Below are 9,012 nucleotides of genomic sequence, written 5' to 3' on the forward strand. Positions count from 1 at the left end.
GAAAGAGAAATAGCATTTCTCTCCTAGATAGAACATTCTGACTTCAGAAGATTATTCCTGAGAAGCACTCGTGAAACTAAATTTTCTAGTTTCTATTTATGCATATCATGTAATTGGAAAGAAACTTGTCAGTCGAATTCTTCACTGGTGCCTGGAATGGGGTCTGGCAATTATATGGGCTTAGGAGGAATTTATGCAAAGATGTCAGTCTGTCCTACCAGCAGTGCAGGATTCTTGAGACAACTTCTCACAGTTCGGATTCAACAAATTCAGTAACTGGGCTGTGTTGTGTGCCGCAGAAATTTCACTGAAAACTAAGACACAGTTCAACATGGGGAGAAGACGAATTCTGTAGGAGAAATGTACAAACAGCATGAATTATGATAACGCAGCGAATCCTGATAAGTGTTATGGTAGAGGTAAAAAAAAAAAAATGTGCTTCTTTCCCTTACTGGAAGGGCAGGCTGATTGTGTCTTGGAAGGAAAATCATGGAGGAGGTGGCATGCCCTAGAACAATGAATGCGCTTCTACCAAAGAGAGGCCGAGGAGAATCTTTTGGAAGATAGAGTAATCTGATCTGAATATAATTTGGGGTATAATAGGGTCATAGGGGATGAGGGTGGGAGCACAGGAAGATCAGGGTCTTTAAGGAATAGCAGAGAAGCTGGTGATTCTGGAGCAGAATGGACAAAAACAAACAAAACAAAACAAAACAAAAAAACAAAACAAAAAACAAAACAAAAACCCAGAGGATCTGAGATCCAGTCATAGAGGTTGTAGGATGGGGAGGAGGGAAGAATGGATAGAGAGTTATAAGTCATTGTAAGGATTTTGTGAGTAAAGTGTGAAGCTATTAGAAGTTTTTGAGCAAAAATTGGACATAATTCTCGCTTCTCTGCTATGCAGAGAACAGAGAATAAAGATGAGAGATGAAACAGGGAGACAAGTCCGGAGACTGTGACAATAATCCAAATGTAAGATGATGATGCTTCAGACCAGGGTAGTAAGGTAGTAGCAGAACCAGTGGGATTCTGAATAAATTTTGAAATTAGGGCCAACAAAAATTGGTTGCTGGATTGGAAGTGTAAGAGAAAGAGAGTAGGCAGGAATGACGGTAGTTTTTTGCCAGAGTCCGTGGAAAGAGGGGTTTTGCCAGTAGTAACTGAGTTGTGAAAGCTTGGAGAAGATCTGGGGAGAGGACTTGCTCAGCCCTAAACATGCTAAGTTTGAGATGTCTCTGCATCATAACTTGGGGATATCAAGTTGCGGTCGGATATGTGGGTGTGGAGTCCAGGGGTGGCCTGGTGTTTCATCGCGAGTTCAAAGACGGCTTTGGAGTATTAGCATGTAGAATTAGATGGAGGAGATCAGTCTTCAGAGTTAGCACAGAGTCAGAAAAGTGAATTATAGAAGGAAGATAGAAAGCATGGAGATTTCAAAGTCTGACCTCTGAACCACTATCATGTTGGATTGCTTTCAAATGATTTTATGTTCTCTGTGCCTTAATGATGTGGAATATAGTTCAAGAAACCTGCAGAGGGGGGCGCCTGGGTGGCGCAGTCCTTAAGCGTCTGCCTTTGGCTCAGGGCGTGATCCAGGCGTTCTGGGATCGAGCCCCACATCAGGCTCCTCCGCTAGGAGCCTGCTTCTTCCTCTCCCACTCCCCCTGCTGTGTTCCCTCTCTCGCTGGCTGTCTCTCTCTCTGTCAAATAAATAAATAAAATCTTAAAAAAAAAAAAAAAGAAAAGAAACCTGCAGAGGGGTGCCTGGGTGGCTCAGGCGGTTAAGAGTCCGACTCTTGATTTTGGCTCAGGTCATGATCTCGTGGGTTGTGAGACGGAGCCCCTCTTTGGACTCCATGCTCAGTGGGGAGTCTGCTTGAGATTCCCTCCCTTTCCCTCTGTCCTTCCACCCCACTCGCATGCATGCTCTCTCTCAAATAAATAAATAAGTCTTTATAAAAAAAGAGAAATCTGCAGAGACTTCATGAGATTTATACATTTGACTAATAATCTATTTTAAACTTGTAAAACATACATTTTTTTACTATAAAAATAAACAAAAATCAAACATAGCATACTGCTTAAGGATAACGATTGTTAAAAATCTTTTGTATTTCTTTCTTGCTATTTTTCTTTGAATGTTCAAAAATGCTGGATTCCTCAAAATTTCTACCAATATAAATTGCTTGTAAGACAACGTTTGGCTTCTTGCTTTCCACAGCAAGGGAGATCACTATCTTGTCAGAGTCCCAAGAGTGGGTTTTGTTTTGTTTTGTTTTGTTTTTTGAGTCAAAAGGGGATCAGGCTATTTATAAGATGGAACTTTAAGAAGGTTCTTCCAATGTGAGAAGTAAGGATAATTGGGTAAAGCTTAACAGAATAATTTAGGATTGAGAAAGAAAGCAAGAATTATGAGATGAGAATTTTATTTTGTTTATTTTATGATTTTATTTATTTGTCAGAGAGAGAGAGAGAGCACAAGCAGGGGGAGCCACAGGCAGAGGGAGAAGCAGGCTCCCTGCCGAGCAAGGGGCCCAGGGTGGGGCTCGATCCCTAAACCCTGGGATCATGACCTGAGTTGAAGGCAGACGCTTAACCTACTTAGCCACCCAGGCACCCTGAGATGAGAATTTTAAAGTCTTGATAGTAAACAGTCATTGGATATACGTCATTCAATGTTCATTTAAATGGTTTTGTTTCAGCAAAATTCCTGAAATAAACAGTAAAGTTATTTGAAAGCTTTTTCCTCCTGGGCAAGAACTTCTAGAATAGGGAAGCCAGGTTAATGTGAACAGTAAGCTGCACGGGTGTAGAAATGATTCAGTTCTTAATATACATTATAGGTAATTGAGATCACACTGTATACAAAATTTTATATGTTATGTTCTTCTTACTTACTTTATGCCATTTTTCTATGTCTTAGAAATCTGCTGTAAACACCCAGGAAAAGCAGCAAGGTTTATCTCTTGGACTCACCTAATAGGAATTAACTATTCTATTGAGCTCATCTCAGTTATCTCCTATGTTAACTCATGTAAATAATACAGGAATGAATTTACTTACACATGAGGCTATTTCTGATTTGGGATTGTTTCCTCTAGCTACATCATTTGAGGTGAAGTTATGGAATCAAAGGATTTAGTCACATCTTAACACTAAAGTGGCGATAAGTGGTTTTGGTTTTGTTTGGGGTGTTTGGAGACAAGTTTCAGTCACGGAGACAAGCCCCGTCCATGGGTAACATCATTCAAGCCACTCTTCTTGTGGACATTTTACCTTTTCTTTTTGTCCCATTCACAAAATAATTCAGACTTTCTACCCAAGGGAGTTAAACCTAACTTTAGCTTAGCAGATATTTAGAGCTCTCTGCAAATAGGGGCTTGCTTTTATTCTCGATGGTTCCAAACTGTCAGAGTCTTGAAAACTAACACTATTATGCAGCACTTCTCCCAGAAAACAAGTTACTGAATTATCAACCCCAGCCAAAAATCTGCGGATTTTCCTTAGCACTCACAAGCAAAACAAAACACAGAGACAGAACACCCTAGGGTTTTCACCTTAAACGAATAAACTCCCGCGAGTTTGCTTATACACAGTACGTACAGATTACCCTGGTGCTTTAAAGAGAAATGCACGTACACGCCCGGTTCCCACTTGGTGCGGAGTTAATGGGAGGACGTCTGGTCAAGGCACAGCTCAATTCCACCGCCAGCTGGAACCACTCCCTGAGCCTTGAGGCACCTTCTCCAAGAGTCCTGGAGCACATTTTCCTCTCCTCACTATTTTCCTCAATTAAAGCTATTTGTACATGCGAATAGCCTCCATCAGACTGTGACGTCTTGGCCTCCTTGGAGTGTTTCCTATTTTATTCATGTTTGTGTCTCCAGCACCTCCCAGGATTTGAACAAATAGATATTTGTTAAATGGGATAGAATTTTGGATTATGTGCAGTTTGGGATTTTCTGCACCATCGCTCCGTCTCGTCAGTGTGCCTAACCCCGACTTTACTGAGAACCCAGTGTACTGTTAGACCAGCAAGTCTTAATTATATGGCATCAAGCTTCCCAGTAGGGTCGAGAGGGCGCAAAGCGCCTTCACCAGACTGTACTTCTCACTGACTTCTGCGGCTTCAAAGGCGTCCCTTGCAGGGACGGCAGCAATCGAGCCGAAGGAGGATGGCGGAGAGCAGGGGAAAGGAAACCAACAAGTGAGGTGGAGGTGGGAAGAAGTGGGGTAAGGGAAGTTTGCCTACATCTTCCCCAGCTCTGTTAGAAACCGCCCACGGGAAGGGAAGGGGAGGGAGGGGCGATGGCTGGGGGCCAGGGAGGGATGGCGAAAGCTGACAGATGGAGTGCTCCCTCTGCGGGCTCTCTAAGGACCGGCCCTTGCAAAGCCACACAGAACTAAATCAAATCGAGGGACATGTGCACTAAGGAAGGGGAAGGATGGGAGGGGGAGAGGACACACAGTGGGGTGGGGGCGGAAACGGTGGGATGGAGCCCCCTCGGAACCGAGGAGGAGAGAGCACAGGGAGTTGGGGAGAGAAAAGGAAGCCAAGTCTTGGGAGGCTGGCATTTTTCTGGAACAGTTAGGAAGTAAGGGGAAAGATAGCGCAGGGCGGCTCAGAGAGTCATAATTCCCAAGGCCTCAGGGAACTGGGAGGAGCATTTCAATGACCTCAAATCTAGGCAAGACTCAATTTTCAATACTGCGGATAAATAACTGTGTAGGAGGGAAAAGCAGTATCTAGGGAAAGACTTCACCAGCACCCTGAATAATAGGTGGCAACTCTCCCCACGAATTATTACGGGAGTTTCCCCGGAAGATAGAGCAGTGGTTTCAGCCTGGCCTCAGCTGGTACGCAGAGAAAATATTCAGAGCCTTGATTTAGCCTTTAAAGACAACAAATCCCTTCTAGCCTGGGGGAATAAATGGCCCCCACCCTTAAAGCTGGATTTGGGCTTCTAACTCCCAGCTTCAGCTGGGTGCTGGCAGAAGGAGTGGGGGCTGAATATCAAGACCTGGCCTGGGGGTGTTTTTTCACGGGGTCACTGGATGGGTTAGAGGGAGGTTTTGTCTTTGTGTCTGCTTTTTAACCTCTTCTCCCGCACCTTACCTTCCCCAATTCTCATTGTAATCATCTTTTGCTCATAAAGCCCCGCCCTGCAATATCTTCACAGCCCTCCAACTCCCTTGATCATGAGTCCTTTGAGCCTGGGGGAGGAGTGGCAGCCTTTCGCCCTTTCATGGTGGAGTAAGCTAATAGGAACAAGGAACAAGGGAGGGCTAAGTCCTAAAGTCCAGGAACAGGCAAGTCTGGAACTTCAGGGCAGAGCGTGAGTAGGGGATCATACGGTGTACATGAAAGCTGGGATTTTTTAAAGTGAAGGGGGCTCTAAAAATAATTAATGGACATTAATTGATCTACAGCGGGCACAAACCGACTAGACTAAGCAAACCAGGACTTACGGTTACCCTGGATATGAAGAAATGGCATGTAACACAACAGTTGTGTGTTGTGTCTGTGCGAGTGTGTGTGTGCACACACATAGATTTGGAAGGATGGGTGGGGATGTGAAGACTATTCAACCCGTTATAGAGAATCCCTTTTTGTTGTAACTACCTGGAACCATTACTTGCCTTTATTTCACCAGGCTTTCAAAGTATAGCCTTCATTTCCTGGCTGTGTGATCTTGGGAAAGTCACTTGGCCTTTCTGTTTTGTTTGCTGATATATCCCCAGTGTTCACTGCACAGAGGAAGCAGTCAAATATTTACTGAATGCATGGATTAATGGACCTTTTTCTCCTCATCTGTTAAAAAAAAGGTGATAATGCTAGTCCCCATCCCAAAGAATTGTTGCCACAATTAAATGTAGTCATGTTGGTAATGCTGTCAGATAAATGTAAAAATTCACAAAATGCTGGCTGTGTTTCTAAAAAAGATGATATATGCAGTTTACTGATGCAGCAACTGTGTGGTGTGGACAAGCTGCAAATGTCAGTTTCCTGCTTTATCCCTACCCTTTCCCTCCACTAGAATTCCTGGATCTTAAAATACTCACCTTTGAACCCCACAGGGCCGGCATAGCTTTATATTCTCCGTGTTGCCTGATCCCCTGCCTTCCTAACTCATACCAGGAATTAAAATGTCTAGAAATGAAAGCAGTTCCAGCTGAGAGAATGTGTGAGCAGGAGGAAGGGGAAAATGTCTGAGAAATTCAACCAGACCTGTGTGGTTGAAAAATCATTCACTGCAGAAGCAGAAAACCAGAGTTTGGGAACCAGGCTATGCGGATATTTCATGATTCTTTTGTCCTCTTAAAATTAGTGGGAGAAAGGAAAAATCCCATCTGGAAGATGCGTCTCACGCAGGTGAACAGTAGATAGCCCGCTTCTAAGCCAGATTCCACAACGGTCTTTCAATACTCTGCTTGGCTCAAATCCTAGGAGGTTTTACATTTTATTTTCATAAGAGAGGTCATTCTCTCTGCTCTGGATTAATAAAATGCTGTCTGAGAGCTTCAGATCTGGGGTAGATTGGGGTTCAGAAAGGCCAGGTGAGTGGGGAGTATCTCTCCTATTGTAAGAGCTTCTAGGTACCAAGGTGCTACCATCTCTCCAAATTGCATTATCAGTTGTAGAGGTAAAAAGTCTCCCAAAATTGAATCTCAGGCTAGTATATTATGGGCAAAACACAATTCTTTTAAACGTACCTTGGACTGCAGGGAACGAGACGAGGATGCCATCCTGCCAACTGTTCCTGGCAAGCACTGTTAATCATTTTAGTTTCAGTATCCCTGCTGGGCCACCCAGGGAGTAGATTTTAGATGTAGAGTTAACTATCAGTTACCTGCCTTAGGAAGGCAATATCACGTAGTAGAGGTCGACTATTTGTATCCAAATTCCAAGACCATCATTTAAGACCCCATCACTTCCTGTGCGGCCTTGGGCAAGTGATTCACCCTCTCTGTATTGGACCAACTTGCCTATAAAACAGAGATGATCCTACTGTTAATACCTACCTACCCACCCACCTCATAAGGCTCTTGTGATGATAAAATAAATTAATACATGAAAATCACTTAAAACAGCATCTAACATATGGTATATGTCCTATAAGGATTAGCTGTGAATTATTACTGTTAGTAATCAGCTTCTTCTCATTGGCTTCTACTTCACTCAATTCATGAATGCTTAGGATGAGTGATGGGACTAGAGCACAGGCCTAATGAAGCAGACCACTGAAAGCTACCACACGTGCAGGGGGACAGCGTCCATGATGGCGTAGTGTCCACTTGGAGAAGTGGAGCCTTGGCTGTGATGGGAGAGTACCAAGGGCAATGCTCTGCTGGGTCTTCCCAGAAGGCTTGGTTTTATTCATCTCTTCATCCTCATCTTCTTCCGGTGGCATAAATTAAGGCTGGATTCTTAGGAAATCCCTATTGTCCTCTACCAGATATTCTCAGGGCTTAAGAATCACATGATTGAAGCCCCTTAAATTCAACATAAAGTTTGCTCCTAAGACTTGGCAAATGCTCTTGGAGCTGAGGGTATGAAGGCAGAATTGGTGGGAGCTAGTGTGGTGGTCTTGTCATGGAAGAGGTATATTGCCGTATACCCAGTGTTTGGGACTGGGGTGGGGCGGGGGGGGGGGGGCGGCGGCTATCAGATCCTTTCTGAAAATAAGGTTGGCTATGAGTGGGACATAAGATTTTTAAAGTATCATATATTTATATCTTCATATCAATTTTGCTTTCAGAGATTATATATGAATACATTATTCTTGGACCAAAAGAAAACAATCTCCTTTGATAGCTACCTAATCTCAATCTGCTTAATCTCCGTAAGGAGATATCCTGAGGAAAAGACTCAGGGTTATCAGTTTGCAGGGGTGTGTGTGTACAATAGCTGTCATTTAACATATATATTCGAAACAAGCGTATCATATGGAACCTGCATGTCTACACGTCCCTTTACATCTCCTCTCACAGCATGTTACTACATAAAGTACACTTCTTGTTACTATACACAGGCCAGGTCATGCAAATTAAGTGACATTCTATTGGTTGGCTAAACCATCGGTTACTTAATGGACTGACGATGTGCTTTCTCACTATTAAAAACAGTACTGCAATGAACATCTCTGTTCTATACATGGCTCCTGGGGCACATATGTAATTGTGTTAGAAAGACATTGAAAGTGGAGTTTTTGATTTATTTGTTTATATAATTTGGTTCTCTGCCTCTGCCACTATACTGAAAATTGGTTAGGAATGAGGAATCTTACTCAGCTTTGTATTCCCAGAATCTTACACAGTACCTAGGGTTTTATATGTACATAAAATTCATTTCTTGGATAAATGAATATAGTACGGTCCTCATTATAAAAAAAGGAATACTTATATAGAGGTAAGAGCACAGAGACAGGAACTCTATATGAAGATCCTGACAGTTTTTCCTTGATTTCTAAGAGATGAAAACTCAGATTTAAATGTTTAAGACAAAATATCAATAACAACTACAGTTCACTGAGTACTTGCAGTGCCAGCCTCTATACTAGGTGCTTTGCATACATCATCTCATCTTTAATGAAATACGTACTCCTCAGGGCAGGTTTATTGGGTCAACATGATTACCTTCAATTGACAGATGAAGAAAGTGAGGCCCAGAGAGACAAATAACTTCTCTGAAGTGGCTTGGTTAGTAAAAGGCAACGTTAGGGTTCAAAAGAGCGCAAGAGGACGTTGCTCGGAGCAATTGGGTTATTGCAAGTGCAGAGAAGGGCACTGAAGGCAGGTGCTAGAGCTCTCCAAGGCTCAGAAGTTTCCCAACAGATTTTAAGAAATGTAGGTAGCTATTCTGTAGCTGGTGTGAGTCACTCTTTGTGCCGTGTGAATGTCCAAATGCATAGGCCTCGAATGAATGGGGTGGAAGAAGTTTTAGTCAAAAGCGTCATTCCCAAAAGAGACCAGGAATCTGGGTGGAGAGAGGACACCCATGTCTACTGC

The sequence above is a fragment of the Ursus maritimus genome, unplaced genomic scaffold (assembly GCF_017311325.1).
Source record: "Ursus maritimus isolate PB19 unplaced genomic scaffold, ASM1731132v1 scaffold_26, whole genome shotgun sequence".
NCBI lineage: Eukaryota > Metazoa > Chordata > Mammalia > Carnivora > Ursidae > Ursus > Ursus maritimus.